This window comes from Pinus tabuliformis, chromosome J (genome assembly GCF_031772625.1).
Source record: "Pinus tabuliformis cultivar Carrire ecotype Pingquan chromosome J, CPIR1, whole genome shotgun sequence".
In the NCBI taxonomy this organism is placed as follows: domain Eukaryota; kingdom Viridiplantae; phylum Streptophyta; class Pinopsida; order Pinales; family Pinaceae; genus Pinus; species Pinus tabuliformis.
Window position 1 is genome coordinate 877,524,351 of NC_142295.1, and position 18,776 is coordinate 877,543,126.

Below are 18,776 nucleotides of genomic sequence, written 5' to 3' on the forward strand. Positions count from 1 at the left end.
AGAGAGAAGATCAATTTTCTGAAGCGTCAAGGATATCAAAGGACCCATCCCACGAAGGGGGACTTACAGACCAATCTATAGATCTCCTTCACCAGGTGTTATCAATAAAAGATTAATTCATTTAAAATTGTCTTTCCAATTGGGTTATTATACTGGATAATTTATATTGTTGCTTTATGTTTTGGGTTATATCTTCTTTTACTGCAGGTTTTCTATTTGTGTTTCAGATCTAAGACGACAACAACCATCAACTTGTTGTTAGGGTCACTTGTCACCTAGTGACTTAAGTGAAGTATTTTTGGTACACCTTCCAAGAATTTTCACACTAACAAATGGTGACTCCACTGGGTCTTTAGTTACACATTTGTCATCCAAAAAATAACGACTCCACTGGTGTAATAACAACATTCTTGGGTGACTGAAGTTTCTAAAAATTTCAAGGTTTTCTTCAGCTATTTTTTCTCTCAATTTCTATTTATAATATTAAACCCTATTTTGTCAAATTTTCAGATTTTGTTGGGTTTCTGGTCTTTTCCACAAGTCACAGGTATCAGCCGAGCAAGAGACGGCAAAATCTGTGCTATATTTTCCAACCGAGACTCCCGAGAACAGAGAGCACTTTTCAGCCCCTTAAGTGAGTTGCATAGCGCACTTTTTGGCTCCAAAACTGTGTTTTCCTCAATTCCAGGTCAATACCTGAGTTTTGGAACATTTTCAATTTTTTTACAGATTTGTCGAGAGTGTTGTCTGCAGATTGGTTTGGGTACTTCATCTTTGTTTTTCAGTATCCCTCAGGCCTGGATCCACTTGATTTGTCTCTTTAAGGTATGAAAAATACCCTTAGGGTTTATAGTACACCTCCACATTGTTAGGAAGAGATTTGTTGAGTGAGGAGTCTAGGGTTTTCAACATTTTCAACCATTGTTTTTCAGATCTGATCCATTACTTTTCAGATCCTTTGGATAGGTTTATTTTACCTTTTCTCCCTTTAGAGTTTGGGTTTGCCTTTTTCCCCTTAGGATCCCCTTGAGCATCCTAGGTCTTTGAGCTTCACACCTGTCCTTTGCAGCATTTTTCACTTCTGATTTTTGTTGTTTGTTTGCATCATTTACAGTAGATTAGAGCCTTTAGATCCCAGTCCCTTGACATTAGATCTTTTGGCCTCTTCTTTGTGTCTTTGAGTTGCTTGTTTTTCCTTCTCTTGCTTAGCTGCTTAGTAGCCCTTGTGGGTGGGGTTTGGTGTGCTTGATTGGCTGTTTATTTTTCTGTCATTTTCAGATTTATTTACAGTATTTTCAGCATTTTACTTTCAGCAACACATGGCATCATGAAACATGCTTAATTAACTCATCCACTTGACACATCATTTTCACACACTCACACCTTAAGCGAACACCGCCAAGCCAAGACTTGAAACACTACACCTTAATAAATCAACACACATAGATTAAGCCCACTTAGGCATCAGGGCCAAACAATCTTTGTAGTGTAGGTGTAGGGTTGGTGGGATAGGATTCCAATAACACCCGTCGATCACTTTTCATTGAGATATAGAAGTTGACATATTAGGACGCTTAAAATCCTTCACCATCCCACGGTCAAAGTGAGAGTGCGTTAGAAACCCATTGATAAGGGGTTAGGCTAGGTCATCTTGCGAGCAATTCTCCTCAGGGCTACCCAACCATGGTAGGGAATTTTGTGCGATAGCTGACTACCAAGAAGCTCAAGACTTGACCACCCCCGTGGGACTAAGGTAACTGTAATGACCAATCTTAAGAAAACACCTTATAGGACTGGTTGTGGGAAGAAGTTGGTCCTCTACCCCACCTTTCTCTAGACAAATCTGCTTGCAGGGATGAGATTTCGTCAAGTAAGAAGTTTCTTGGAAGTTCATCTAAAACAATAGATCTAGGATTGTTTCAGGATTTTGATCACCTATAGGCTAGAGGTCTTTTTCTTTGATAGGACATGTTTTCTTGTATTAGAGTAACATCATTAAAATAGTTAGTTTACACTTGACACCAACGCACTAGGTGTTTCCTTGTTGTTGTTTCTCTTTTATTTATATCATTGTCCTTTAGTCTAGACACCATAGCGCCTCCAAGGCATTTGTCACGTCGAATTCGAGGGCTTCACCCTCAGTTCCCATTAGGCCATATTACTCCTCTGCGTCAAGTTCAAGTTCATCCTCCCAGTCCTCCGTCGAGTCATCATTCTGATTCTGGTTATGATTATGCTGATGCATCTCGTCCATCCTCTGATTCTCTGTCTTCTCAACCCCATATCTCCATCATGTCAGGCACCAATGTAGGTGCAGAAACACAGGGCGGTAACCTAGATGCTAACCAGGGTGCCCCCACCAACAGAACCCCAACTGGTATGGTCACTCCTACTCCCTTACTTCCTTTTGTCGTTGGTTTAAGTCTCCCAGATTTTAAGCAGCTTATCAATGATCCTCTTCTCCACGATCCCTCATGGCCAACAATGCCTACTAAACTCCCCTCAGACATCCCAAAGTTTGAAGGTAATCACGGAGAAGATCCAACTAATCATGTTCGCTCCTTCCATATGTGGTGTCCATCCAATTCTATTATTGAAGACTCCATTCGTCTTCGGTTGTTCCAAAGCACGCTCACCAGAGGTGCTATTAAGTGGTATGTTGACGATCCCTGGGCAACCCATTCCACTCTAGCGACTCTTGCCACAACCTTTCTTTCATATTTCCATTTACCTCTCTGTTATGACACTAGTACTGAACTTTTGACTTCATTCCGTCAAACTTCTACCACCCGCCTTTCTAATCATGTTCAGGAATGGCATATAAGAAAGAGTATTTGTAGAGCTCCCGACTTCAAAGACTGAGTCTATATGGATTTGTTTCTTAGATCATTGTTGGCCCCCATTGCAAAATATATCGCATCACACTTTCCTCAATCTGACGAAGAAGCACCCCAAATAGCTCTCAAAATTGATCTGATTTGCGCCCAGTAAAGTTATGTTTACACTGTCATCCCCGATCTGTCTCGGCCTGGTGCTGCTAACGCGCCTGGGGCATCTCATGCCGCTGATGGCATAGTTGGAACCATATCACACCCTCAACCATATGCTCCACGTCAGATGATTTATGGTCACCCCTGGTGTCACGCCCCTATCCTAGCGGTAGTCTTTCAACAGCACATAGGCAAGTGCGGCACCGCTACTCAATTTATTTTCACCAATAATATCAAGTATTGACTATGCCTAATATTCAACACTTAGAATATTTTTCAACTTTTACTAAGAATTCATCTCTTTAACACAATGGAAATACATTCATCATCATTATCATTTATAAACATATGCATAACAGATACAATCTTCTTTTAATGGGAGGGGAAACTCCCTGGTTAGAGTCTGCCCAAATAATAATAATAATACACTTTTACAAGTATTTTTATACAATCACAACCTTTTCTAGGCAACCCCAAGTCACCTTTACAATTCTGCCAATTTTCAGTTCAGGTTGTCGTTCAGGGTCGCCCCACCTCGGTCACCCTTTGTTTAGCCTTGCCCTCGGTTTGTTCAGGGTGGCCCTCATTCAGCCGTGCCCCTCCATCGTTCAGGATTGCCCTCGTCGTTAAACGGTGCCCCTCCATCGTTCAGGGTCGCCCTTCGTTCATCCTTGCCCTCGGTCCATTCAGGGTGGCCCTCATTCAGCCGCGCCCCTCCATCATTCAGGATCACCCTCGTCGTTCAACAGTGCCCCTCTGTCATTCAGGGTCACCCCTTCATTCAGAAGTTCCCCCGCTTTCGTTCAGGGTCGCCCTCGTTCAGTAGCACCCTTCGTTCAGCTCACCTGGCAAACGTTCCCCACTGTAACTCGCCCAGGTAGGTGCGCCCCTCTGTAGCTCGTCCGCGGGTAGACGTGCCCCTCCACAGCTCGTCCGGGCAGGCGCACCCCTCTGCAGTTTGTCCACTGGCATATGTGCCCCTCCGCAATTCGTTTAGGAAGGGTCACCCTACTTGCAGCTCGTCCAGGCAGGGTCGCCCCACTGCAGCTTGCCCGTTCAATTTTCTATTTTTCGGCCAAGTGTTGTGGCCCTTGGTCTGCCTGCACTTTCGTCCCTCTTGTTTGTTTGCCCTCCTTGCTTGTCAGAGTATAAAGTACTCCTTAAACTTGCTTTAATGATTTTCTCCCACCATGCATCCTCCTACTTATACAATCTGCCATGGTTATAACGTGGGTCGGCCTGCCCAGGCTAACCTCTCAACTAGGTTGTCCATGCCCCCAACTCAGGTCAGCTCGCCCCCTCATGTCGCCCTGTCAGGTCCACCTACCTGACCTCTCACCGTATAAGGTCATCATCGTGAGTTCTACACTTAGCCAAATTTTGTCTTCTCTGTTGGCTCGTCACACGCCAACTCATCCCATCATCACATAACATCACACACGACTCGCCCGCTCACCACTCGTCACCCACCAACTTGTCGCATTTAACCGAGGGCGCGTCGCCCCAACTCATCACATGTCGCACTCACAACTCATGGGTGTGACACTCGAGGAGGGACCTGTTCCATGTACAATTATCCCTCCCCCAATCCTCCTCAAAGAAATCCTTATCTAGGTCCTAGCACACCATATGCATATCCTCCTTCGCATCAATAGATGCCAAGGCCAATTGTTGCTCCTCCTGATTATACCAATGTTTCCCCATCTCCATATTATCTGTATGCATAGCCTAGCGCTCCAACCCCTTCGGCACCAACGCCTCATCCCCCCATGCCTACTCCCCCTCCGTCGCAGCAACCACCTCCTCCACAAGGACAAGTGTATGCTCAGCAGAGTGGACCCAATCCCCCTAACCCTAAGAAAAGGAACAAGGGGAAGGGTAATAGGAACCAACAGTATCAAGGTAATCAAGGCAACTAGGGTCCTCCACCCAATTCCCCTCAGGGTACTCAACCTAATCCCGCAACCCAGCAACAGGGCGATCAACCCAAGCAGAACAAGAATATTTGTATAAACAAATCTTGTGCTTGTTGCAGATTTTATGGTCATTATACCCATGAGTGTCCTCTTTTACCTCAGATGCGACAAGCATGGGAAGCTCAAGAAGCTTCTCAAGGATCGTAGCCCACCGCTCCTCCTCCTCCTCCTGCTTCATCCCAATTGGTCGTGCTTACCAATCCTTTTCCTCAACAAGGATACATAGTTTATCAATCTATGCAAGGTCAAGCAGCTCAACCAACTCCACCACCTAGTCAACGTGATTATCATATTCTCGTGATGAATTCTGATAAGGTAAATACCGAACAAATCAACCTCCAGACTCGATCGCGCCAATATGACAAGCCACCTTTTAAGTTTGTGATTGAGTCCCAACCCAAAGGGTCTACCAAGCCTCTATCGTCACCCAACAGTACTTTACAGATCCCTCAAACTAAGTTTGAGGTCCTACCCAATATCCCCAAAGGTCTGTTACGTCGAAATGATGCTTCTGCCAAAGCTGCCCAAACATATAGCATATTAGATGACTTGGCACAGTCTCCTACTGCCATGTCAATGCTAGAAGTTCTCCAGACGTGTCGATTAAAATGAAAATCTCTACTATCTGCTCTAGGCGCCGTGGATCCTCAAGATGATCAAATTATTGTATTTCATGTTGAAAATTTAGATAACCCTCCCTTAACTTCATCTATTGCTTTCCAAATTCCAATCTCCATTTGAAACGCCACTGTATCAGTGTACCCCACAAATATGCCCAATTAAGTTGTTGGCTCTATATTTTTATGTGCATCCTTGGTAACATGATAGGAGACCGATGAACCAAAGATCCTAAAGTGTGTAGCATCTAGTTTCTTACCTTAAAAATATTCTAATGGTGTACTCACCCCGAGAATTCGCTGAGGGCTTTTTTTTTGCAAATAAATAGTTGTGTTGCATGCTTCAGCGCACAAGTGCAACGATAGGCCCTGATCATGTAACATTACTCGTGCAACTCCCACAATACTTCGGTTCTTCTTTTCAGCCACCCCATTTTTTTGTGGGTTATGAGGTGCTATTAACTCTCATCAAATACCTTCTGATGCACAGAAGTTCTTGAATTCATTCAACACATATTCTCCACCGTTATCAATTATGAGATATTTAACTTTCCTGCCAGTATATTTCTCGACAAGTGATTTAAATTCACAAAATTTAGCAAACGTCTGATCCTTCTTCTAGATGAAGAAAATTCAACACTTACGAGAAAAATCATCAACAAATATTGCATAATACCTGTGCTTGGCCATGGAGGTTGTCGAGAACGGTCCACGCACATCTGAGTGAACTCTATTAAGAATCGCTTGCACTCGACTATCTTTATCATGAAAGGAAGCTTTAGTGTACTTCCCCAATGTACACCCTTTGCATGTGGCTCTCTGCTCTAGTGTACCCTTGGTAAGTCCTATAGAAATTTGTTTCGTGATCTTCAAAGCTTTTTGGTGCAAGTGACCCAATCTTCTATGCCACAACTCACTGATGTCTCGGATTTGCACCTTCTCTGCTTTTGTGCTCAAAGCAGTGCAAGTCTTCTACATCCAATTTGTAGAGGTTCTTCACCCAAACCTCGATTCGCTTCACCTGTCCTGAGGATATGTGACGAAGGAAAGCCTTCCGCTTACTAAATATCACATCGTAGCCACGGTCCTCCAACATGGAAACTAAAACCAAATTCTTCTTCAAACCCATAACATGCATGACATCTTTTAATGTGAGAGGAGACCCAAACTCCCTCTGAAAGGTAACAATACCGATGTCAGTTGTGCTATACCTCCCATCATCTCCCATCTCGACGTGCATCTGGAGGTCCTTCTCCTCGAAGTTACTGAATAAATCTTTGTTGTCGGTCATATGAAATGAGGCTCCACTATCCAATTACCACACACTACCCATCATCAATGTCACCATGCAAGCGATGAGGGTGAAATCCAACTCGAATTGTGAAGCAAGAGCTTCACCTGCGACTCCTCCTGAGGGCTTCTTACCAGCCTTATTGTGTGAACACTTTATGGCATAATGTCCCAGATCGTGATAGTGAAAACATTTAATCTTCGACATGTCCTTCTTCGTGCCACCCTTACTGGAATCTGATTTGGAATGGGATGACTTCCCCTTCCCTTTCTTCACCTTTCCATATAAGGCATAGTTCTCCTCATCATCATGCTTTGATGATGATCCATCTGCAGTGTTCCGCCAAATATCTTATTGTACCAAGTCAGACCAAAAACGCTCCCACTATGGTAGCTTCTCCCTCCCATTAATTGAGTCCTGGTAACTCTGCCAACTCTTAGGAAGGTTGAGAATTGCTAGGCTCACCATATCGTCTTCAACAACTGTAACACCAACACCTCCAAACTCATCCCAACATTGGGTGAACTTGGTCAAGTACTTCGATATTGTGTCACCCTTATCCATCTTGATATTTTTGAGCTCATCCTTCAGTGCTAACTTCAGGTGGTCACTGCTGTTTTGAAACAAGTATGCCAAGGCCTTCCACATTGAAAATGGAGTTTCCTTACTGTGGAGGTTCAAGACAATATGATCTCGAACTCCTTCTAGGATAATCCTTCTCGTATTTGCCATGCAAATTCTCCACTTTGTCAGATCCTAAGAATCAATTAGCTTAGTAATATCTTTGTCTATGAATTCCTTAAGCTCATTGTCTTCCAACATTTCCTCCATCTTGTCCTTCCAAGCAATATAGTTCAAACTACCCTCAAGGGAATATTCGAGTCTCAATCCATAGAATGGCATCCTACTGGCTCTGAAGTATGATATTGCAAATTCCATTTCTCCTGCAAAAGACAAACTCGTATTCTCCTCTTCTATAGTGATTTTAGCTCTGATACCATGTAGAAATTCCTTGTAGATTCAAACTGTATATTGTAATATTCTAAAACAATTGAATTTAATCTACTCTACTCATCAGCGAAAATAATAAACAATCAATGAAATCCCGAAGCATATAAGAGAAAGAATTCAATCACACATAACACAATGATTTTTTTGGGAAAGCCACAACTAAAAACCCCTTCTATCTGTATATTGCATTAATCAAAAAATATGAGAAGATTACAATGCTTTGCTCAAGCCCGAGCAATCTCTGCATTATCTCTATCTATCTCACTGTTTCCCAGATAAGCTCAAGCCAATACTTAGCCAAATTCTTGCTTGCCCAAGTCCCTATTTCCTTGTGATGTTCCCTTGGGAATTAGCCCCTATTTAATTGGGAAGTTACACAATTATGAATTGTGCATTCCTCATAGGCGTTCCTTTGATTGCATGCACCATTGATTTAATTTAGATGATTTTGCAACTGATAGTAAACTGTCCCTGAACTCTAATATCAACTGGGACTTTCTCTGATTTGACATGCATGAGTTAATTATGAGTGAATCTTCAGTTTACTGGTTGATCACTACAGGAAGAACCCCACTGTCCCTAAAGTATAATATCAATTTGGCCTTTCTATGATCTGACATGCATGAGTTAATTATGAGTTAATCTTTAGTTTACTGGTTTATCACTGCAGGCAACACCCCACTACTGTAGATTGCACCCCACTACTGCAGGAAACACCCCACTACTGCAGGAAACACCCCATTACTGTAGGCTGCACCCCATTTTTCGAGAGGAAGCACCACACTATACATCAGGAAACACCACACTCGACTGCACATTACACCCCACTACTGGACCTCCCACTAATTCCTCCATCAGTTGGAACTAGTTTAATTGATTTTAACTCAGTTAGACTGAATTAAATAATTAAAACTCAAAATAAACTCAACTAGTGCTCCTAATTATAGGAGACACTCTACATGACTCTAGTTAGACCCTAAACTCGAATTAACTAAGTTAACTAAGTCAAATTAACTTAGTTAACTATTACAGGTTGTCATGAGATGTGGAGTTACAATTTAATTCAAGGACAAAATTAAATTAGGATTTTCTTGTTTCATTTTCAACATAATTCCTACCATTAGTTGAATTTACATACAACAATGGGTACCAATGGTCACTAAATATGAGCCCTTTTTAGGCATTTTATGGTAGAAAATGCAACATTCCTATTAGCTGGGATGACCTAGTGAATTGAGAGGTACTTGGACCTGACATGTTGAGAGAAATGGAGCAAGAAGTGATTAATATCAGGTAGAAGTTGAAAGCTACCCATGATAGGAAAAATAGTTATGCATACCAAAAAAGAATTCCAAGTGGGAGAGCATGTATATCTTTGCCTCATAGCAAGGAAGAGCTCACTGAAAGCGAGTCAGGTGCTAAATTAGTACCCATATTTTGTGGACCGTTTCATATTTTGGAAAGAGTGGGAGTAGTAGCTTATAGGTTGACCTTGCTACCCACAGAGAAAACACACGATGTATTTAACTTTCTTTGCTTAAAAAGTAGGTACGTGACACTAATCATGTGATTGATTGATCTATGATACAAGTGGAATCCAAGGGAGAATTCCAATCCAAACCACTGTGCATCCTAGACTAGAGACAAATTATGCTCCAAAATTGAGTAATAGAGTAGGTCAAGGTGAAATGGAAGCACTTTGGACTCGATGAAGTAACATGGAAATATGAAGAACAAATGAGGAAGCTATACCCATTTTTGTTTAATGTACAAACCAATGTAAGAGTTGTCAATTGTAAAGCTCAATTTTGTTTTTTTTTTTTTTTTATAGAAAAACGAGGACAATGTTCCTTTAAGGGGGTGGGATTTGTGACAACCCTTTCATTATACCCCCATTTTTGTAAATATGATTGTGTAATGGTACTGTAGGAGCCACGACTGGCTAAGGAAATATTTTGTAAACACATAAAATTATTTTTTGTGATGGCTGACTAAAGGAGGGGATGAATTATGAATCCACTATCCAAGGGAGAACTTGTTTGTGTGCCTTGAAAGACCCAACCCTAAACTTAATGTTGAATCACTAATTACAGACCAATTAAGCCACTTCTTGATAGGAATTTATGAGAAGTGATTAGGGCAGTGGGGGAATAGGAGAGTACCCATTCCCCCATGCAGATCAAGGAGACAGGCCCAATGACCCCTCAGAAACACAACGAGAGGTTAGGAAGGTACAGACAATGAAAAAAGAGAAGAGAAACTCCCAAGGATCTCTCTCTCTCTATCTCTCTCTCTCTCTCTATCTCTCTCTCCCTCTCTCTCTCTCTCTCTCTCTCTTTGGAGAATGAAGGGCACTCATTGTTGATCACGGAGTGTGCGGAGTTGTTGGAACAATAGCAATAAAAGATAAAATGATGTTGGAGCTAATTACATATTATCCTTGTCATGAATTAGACGCCTTTGAATTTGGGTGTAATAACTGGGAACTATGTGAGGCCACTGGATTGTGTTTTGTAAGCCGGTTTGGTTAGTGGTAGGTTCAATGGATGATTGAATCACTATGGTTCTTGTTGGATACATGATAAACTACTTGAATAGGGAATTTTCGGTCATTGTGGGGCTTATTGTTATAGGGAAGTTGATAAACCACCTAGACAATGGACGTCATACCATTGTGGTGCTTACTATGAAAAGATAGTTGATACACCACCTGGATAGTGGATTCAAACTCTTGGACTGAGCAATACCCCATTTGGACCTTGGGTGAATAATTGTGAATAAAATTAGAGGAAGAATGGGTAATTGTGGTGCTTAATGTTAGAGGGAAGTCAATAAACCACCTGGACAATGGACTCCATCTCTTGAGTGTTTAACCAAGCCTTTGGTGTGAATTTTCTTGAGAAAGCATCTCATCAGGCATTGGATCAAGCTCGAGGGTGGTTAGCTGTAAAAAGGTTGAGATGTAGCAAGCCTATGGTTGGGTGGAAAGTGGAAGTCCCTCCTTCAGTTTCCAACAAATTTGAGATATACAAATAAGTACATTACATTTATATGTTTGATTTATGAACTTTGATGTTCCATGCTATGCCTATGTTTGGTATGAGATTTTGTATGTATTAGAATGATAATGAACATATGGATTGTGCTAATCAATATCTAGTTCATAATTAATGTGAGAAACTATATATTTATGCTCTCTTAATTGACAACAATGGCTTATGAGTATATTAGTTCAATCTTCTCAAAGTATTTGCATTGTCTGATAGAGGGATTGCAATCCCTCTTATATCAATTTTAGAACTTGTATGCTTATACTCATTTAATTAAATAATCATAGATATCTAAATAAGTTTGACTAGTTTTCAAGTGGTAAGAAGGTTAGTTTGGCTAGTAACATTTCTCTATGTGCAACATTGAACAAATTGTGTAAATTTGGTGTTGGGGCTTTGCCCCTTCTTGTCTCAGAAACTTGTATATTTGGTGTTATGGGTACCTATTCCCTACTGCTCATTATCACCTAGAAGGTTGAGGTTATTAGGACCCCAAGCCCTTTTTCCATAACACACAACAAATTTGGCATTTAGGGAAGTTGCTCCTTTGTTTTGGACAACCACAAACTTGGTGTTCTAATGGTCATTGAGACTGTTAGAGCGAAATTGATCAATACATATTTACATAGGAAAATCTCGCCACTGAGGGACCGATGATGGAACCTTGTCCTAGTGGAACCATGCCATGTAATCCCCACATTTTCCATCGTCCATTGCCCTACAACTAAATGTACATGTGCACAGAGATAAGAGTGTTGGTTTGATGGTAGAACCTAGCCAAGTAGAACCATGCCATGTGGTCTCCACGTCCATCCATTGGGCCACCAGACCATTGAAAGAGTTCAGATGAACCTGCGGCCAAAATGGTTGACCTGAAATGACATAAGTGGGTGGACCCCATTAGGCCTTCAAGCCATCAAACATAAGGAGGAATCACATGAGGGAGTCTGCGACTGAGAATTGACACAAGATAACATGTGTTGAGGTGGACCACCAGGATCTAAGGCCTTTGAGCCACCGGGATATTAAAGGAGTTAAACAAAGACTTGTTGGGTATGTGTTGGGGGTAGACCCAAGGATGGTGGGAGGACCTACCCATGATTTTGTGCATGGTTTTGGGCATGATGATTTTGCCCATGGTATTTTGTAGATCCGATTAAGGGAACTACAATTATGATCTAATATGGGTTTAATGGATTGGGTTTTATAAAGGGTTCAACACGTATATAATGTATTGTAACATTGAAAGGAATATAATGAAAATTAATTTGGTTTTCTTGGTTTTGGGTTCCAAGAGAAGATCTTTGCGTATATTTTTTATGTTATTGCCATTGTAATTTTTTCTGTTTTTAAGAATTCGTTTGTAGGTAATTTATGTACAAGGTTAAAACCTACATTAGCGAGGTTGGAGGAATCCATGTCGGTATTATGTCTGATGGGAAGGACCCCACTAGGCTCGTGGGCCTTCAAGTCACCAGGATTTTAAAAGAATTAAGTGACGGCAAGACCAATAGACCCTGATTCAACATGATGTGTACATGTGGACCCTATTTCAACCAATGGCCTTGGCCTTTGGCCTTTTCACACAATGATAATTTTTAACATGCTGAGTAACCTGATCTTCCACGACAAGAGTACTTTTCAAACACCACATGGTGATGGCGTGGCAGTGCAACATGGTCTTCTAGTGATGACATGGCCCCATTTTTTTTACATCCCCTGGTTAACATTTCTCTCTTGTAAATAATTGTAATTATTTAAAATGGTTGAGAGAGGGACACATATTCCATTGCTTGAGGTAGAAGGTTGCTTGAAGAACTGAAAATAATTAAATGTGTTGATTTTACATTAAATTCAACTAAAAGAGGAAGGATTGGTCTAGGTTTCCTTCAACTCCAACCACAAGCAATAAAAGGACAAAATTAAAGACAGGCATGGGATGCACTACCAGGACATGGACTATTGTGAAAATCACAGAGAGTGAGGGGAATTAGTTGTTTTTTGGGGAAGAAAGGAGGGCATTCATTCTATCATTGATTCATACATGCTCTCTCTCATGCGTGGGTAGGAGGCATCTACATAGAACACAACGTTTAGAGTGGTTGTGTATGAACTCATAGTGAAAAGTGAACTCAAGTGATTTATAACATTGAATTTAATCTTGGAAAAAGGGCACTAGCTGAGGAAACTTCTGAGTGAGGCTTGTTGGGTGATTTATTTTAGAGAGAGTGGCTTACCTGTAAGGCTAAAGAAACCATTAGAAGTTTGTGGATTTATGAACCTGTTGGATTTGGGAAGAGTCGCTTAGGTGTTGGTGAGGGTTGAAGAACCACTAGGAGTTGCGTTCGGGTTGAATCTCTAGTGCTTGAATCACTAATGAACCACCTCAAGAAGTGATTTATTTACCCATTAATAGCTTGACCACTAAAGAAACTTCCTTATAGTGGACTCTCTTCTCTTGAAAGTAAGCTAAAGTTCTCTATAGTTTGATGTGTTGGCATGAATGTGAATATTCTTGAACAATGTGATTGACAAGTGTGTAACTGGTGGATGAAGGCAATGTGGCCTGGTGGCATCCTCTTTCAGCCATTTTTGTTGGTTAAAATACTCAAAAGCACTCCACCTCAAGCTTTGGAATCTGGCTCAAGGGTGACAACTATAAGTAATAGTGGTTGTAGCTTGTCTATGGTTGGTTGGAGAGCCAAAGTCCCACTCTCAGTTGCCAGACCTTGCATAAGATAAGTATTATCTTATGTTTGTGCTTGTGATTACCGTATTGCCTCTATTAATTGCAAATAGGATAATGTCATGCTAATAATTGAGGAGTGTTAGTTATTGCATTTATCAATTATATCAAATGTTGTGTTGGCCACGAACCTATAATGATGTTAATTTAAGGCTCAAGTGTGTGGTTCATGCCTGTAAATCGAATCTGGAATGAGTTTTCTTGTTTTCTTGTGAAATGTTGATGGAATATTAAGTCCCTGTAGGACTCTGGGCATTGCATGGATTCGTGTGAGTTGATAATTGCTCAGGAGTCGTATTGAAATTGAATGGGAAAGTCCCTATTCTATTTATTATGTTGCCCACACAATTAGGTTTTGTTTTATTGTTATTAAGCTTAGAAATGATAACATAATGTATATGTACATAGATGTTGGGAAAAAATCATGTGGGAAGCTTAGGAGAGATAGTTTAGCAGTGGGCCGTATAAAAACCTTAAGAGTAATGGGTCCAATCGTTGTTCCAGGCTAAAACCTTCATAGAACCATCGCAGCTAAGATATGGATTGAGTCCCTCAAGCGTGGCTTCTAACTTATTATGGTCACAACCCACTAACATTGGCTGATGCTTTAGCTTTCAGCTCATATGACCCTCCACTGGTGACTAAGATCTCAAAATCTTAGATCTCAGTGTTTTGGAACCCAATACATTGTGTCTCCCTTTCGTTTCTTCTTAGGAAGTTAGTTTGAGATGACGCGATAGGAGCGAGGGCGAATGTGTGTTTTAGCTAAGAATAGATTCTACCGAGAAAGGTTTCCTTCAAGGTTTTTCATTGTGGCATTTTCTTTGAGATGTTGGAGTCCCAAGCCTCATGAGTTCCTGAAGTGCCACTCCACTCAAACCTCCTAAATTGTTTCCTCCGAGCAGAGTTTCTTCTAGAGTGACATGGTTGTAATGGGCCATTGCGCTTGCGTAAGAGAGAGTGGTTTATATGTATGACGCCAAGTGGCAGTAATGGTGTTGGCTGGGACAACCACGAGGGCACCACGTGACAGATTGACGACATGACACTAAACTTTAAGTGGCCATAAATTCCGATCCAGAGGTCGAATCGAGACAAAATTTATATTGTCAGAATTGTCTTGAAAAGACGAACATGATGAACTATTCCATATGAAGTTTTAAAGAAGTTAGAAATAGATCAAAATTTTTAGACTCCATTTCCACAACGCTACCTTGGATATCATGTCAACATAATAGTCACCTCCTTATAACCTATGCTTTGGTGGGAATTAAGAGGGGTTGTGTTACACTTTTAATGGGCGAAACTTCTAACAGGAATAACTTTCTATCAGAGACTCAAATCGAGGTAAACACGATGGTGGTGTTTATTTTAAGATTTGAAAAGTTTAAGAAAATAGGTTGTTGTAACCCCATCTTCATAATAGAACTTGGAGATTGGGTCAAATATGTATCCCTCCCATAACCCGAGATAACTGAAGGGGGTGGGAGTTGGTTACACTTTAGTGAAAATAAGAATGAGTCCAGGGCTATTTCCTGCTTAGTAGAGTCATAGGTTGCCTCTAACAAGGTTTTTAGTAAATATATTGAAAACAACTCCCTTTGCCTTCAACAACTCTTCCAATTCTTTGCTTTTTTGGATTTACTCCTCCTTGGGTCCCAATAAGTGATTCATTATGATCCTCTCACTATGAAGTGATATTTTTAATATTGTACCACTGCTCCAGTTGATTTACACCATGTAATACCCCTCATAGCTAAGGGCTTCACTACTTGGTTAGCCTTCAGAGTAATAACAATCATATTGAAATCTCCTACATAGTTAATGAAAACAATATGTGCCCATTATACATATTAACCTAGAAATGTTAGATGTAGAGAACTTAGGGGCTTGGTTACATGGTTGACTATTGGTGAAAAGATAACATGTTGCAACAACAGGGAAAAATAATACTAAAATTTCAGCCTATGAAGCACTCTTAATCATCATAGTTAAAATACTTGCAATCTTGACTGAATGACAATGCATTTTCCCATGGAGAATCTTCTATGTATAGAAAAATAGGGTTTTTGGGCAAGAAAACATTTGTTCATGTACCCAATCTTGAAGATAGAGAGTTGGTCAAGATATAATCCACAAGTTGAGCATGAGAGTATTGGGTTGGTTATGGGCATGAAACCTTAGGTATTTTGGTGGGAAAACTCTAGCTAGCTAGGCGGGATAATAGTTTAGGGTTGTAGGCTTATGATAAAAGAGTTTTCATGAGCTTTAGTTACTTGAAAAATTACCATATTTTGACTTAAATTTTGCCTTCATTTCATCCATTGTTCCGCAAGGAAGGCTTAGGAAAAAGCATCACAAGTGAGAGAATATCTTGAGGGAATCATCACGACTCGAGCTTAGGAAGGTGCTCTAGAACTGTGTTAATGCCCAATGTAGTGTTATAGATTTAGACAAAGGATTAGTGCAGTGCTACATTGAAGGGGAGGGGGGTGGGAGTGGGGCAGAGAATGAGCTTAAGAGTGACCTTTTGAGGTTGTAGCGTTGAGAAGGGGGCCAAGAGAGCACTATAGAGACTGAGAGGGGAAGAAAAATTGACTGTAGCACTAAATTAAGGTCCATTGTAGCGCTTTGGTGTTGGGATAAGGGTTAGTACTACTCTATAGTGGCTTGAATAAGCAATAAATTTGAGAAAACATGACAAAACAAGGTTTTTTTGGAGTGTTATAGCATTGGGTAAAGGCTTAATGTAACACTACAGGAGGACTAAAAGGAAAAAACTTCAAAGGAAACTCAAGTTGAAAACTTCTCTAAGGGCCAGCTTATTAGTGTTGGATGATGTTTTTGTACTGCTAGAATGGCCAACAAGACTTCGTTAGACTCATAAGGTTTCCTCCATTGTTCAAAGTCATTAGAGGGTTGGTCATAACTCACAAGTGGTGGTAAGGTGACTTCTGAACTTACTTGAAGAGGTGGGCCCCTCAATTATCTCTAAGCACAAGGCACTGATATGAATCGAGGAGGGTTGTTATAGCAACTGCAATAGAACCATTACATCCTCCTTCTAAAATGTGAGCAATATAAATCCATCAAGGGTGTTCTTTTTAAGATTTTTATGTGGATCACTTGCCTCACCATTTGTGTGTGTGTTCAACCATGAAAGGATAAGGCTTGACCCTTTGTCTAATATCTTAGTAAGAGGAACCAATGGGTTTCTTATTATGATTGTGTGTGTATGATTTGATTGTGATGACCAACAATCAACTATAAGCACTCTATGAGCACTTTTATCCAACTTTCACCATTAGTAGAGGGGGAAGCCTTTTAAACTTACTTAATCAAGGAATTAGGAAGAAAAGTTCCAGGAGAATCAACCTTGTCCAATAACAGAAAATATTGAATCCTAGGGTATAAGATTTGACAATGGAAATATGTCTTTGGTAAGTTTAATTTTATTTATTTTTTCCAAAGCAAACCTAAGGGATGCTTCACTATATTCTTGGATGGCATCCCTAATAGACCCATTGGTTAGATTAATGTGCCTAACACATGGAGATTTGAACTAGGCATCTACTCGCATAGAACTAACCAAATGCCTAACAACATTGGCAACAACTAGCAGAGCTAACCCGTTAGACTATCTTCGATAGGTCATATATGTAACAACCCAAAGAATAAATTTCACTCCAACCTAGATAAAAAAATTGCTCATGTATGGCTTCAAATAGGTTGAATTAATTAGATACACACTTGTGAGAGTGGGGGTTAAAGAAACATTGGGCCAATGGAAAATGAATTTTCCAAAGAGAGGTGAAATGTGTTTAAAGGGAATATTAAGCACTACATATGTAGGCCCAATAGTTCAACTCAGACATTGAAATAAAATTGACCAACTTCATTAAAAGATAAATTCTTGTATCATTAAAATAAGGCCATCAAGGTTGTATGAAACATCTAGGGGTGACATATGACCACCTCAAAGACATGGTGCTATATATTGAAGCTAAACTAAAAGACAACTCTAGTTTGATTCCTAGTAGTCATACATATCTAATTGTAAGGAACCCTATCGACAAAGTAATCTAATAAGGTTCATTGTTTTATGCCATTAGACACAATAATATATTTTATTTACATGAATATTAACTCCAATTTCATTTGAATGAATTTAAGTACTTCATGATAAACTTTCATAACAAATTTAGGAGGACCTTTAATGATACCATTGTGCTTGTTGTGCACCTTTAACAAAAAATGCAAGTAGAGTAGATTGAGTGACAAGGTGACAATTTGACCCTTAGCAATGTTATGGCAAGGTGACAATTTGACCCTTAGCAATGTTATGACAATAAAGCTAGGTTACATTGCATAACTCATAATAGCCAAAATTTGTTAGATCTCGTTGCAACTATGATTAGATGGGCTATAAATGCAGTTAAGAACACTTCACAACTGCCCAAGTTTCCATATAAAATCACTCCCATGCCAAACCTTAATGGAGTCTCCCATCTTTAAGAAACAAGACTGAGATGGAAATTGTTTTACATCTTCCATGCCTTTGAAATATATTTTAAAGGTTCATATTTGGAAGTCCATATCCTAGGATACATATAAATCAAGCCTCATTCAGTGAGGTGGAAGACTTCACCAACTATAATATACAACTGTTCAACTTGAGAAGCATAGGCCAACAACAATTGTTTTTTTGTATCTTTCAGAGAAAAATGTGTAGATGTTTACCTTGTTTGACGTTTCGGGTGGACACTCCACCCATCATCAAGGACTAGAAAGCAAATAGATGATGGTCCATGTTTGCTTTATGGTCCCTGCTGATGGGTGGAGTGTCCATCTAAAATGTCAGACAAGGTAAACATCTACACAAGTTTCTTCGAAAGATACAAACAATATGAATAATTATAGAAATCTCCATTCTCAAACATCAATGGTTACTTAAACTAGTGAAAAGATAACTTTTGGAGCAAAACATAGCTGGTAAATAATATGTTGTGCAACTTGCGCTATTTCATGATCCTATAAAATCCATTGTTTAATAGCATTGGAGCTTGTTGGGATATTTAGATCCTTTCATTACCAT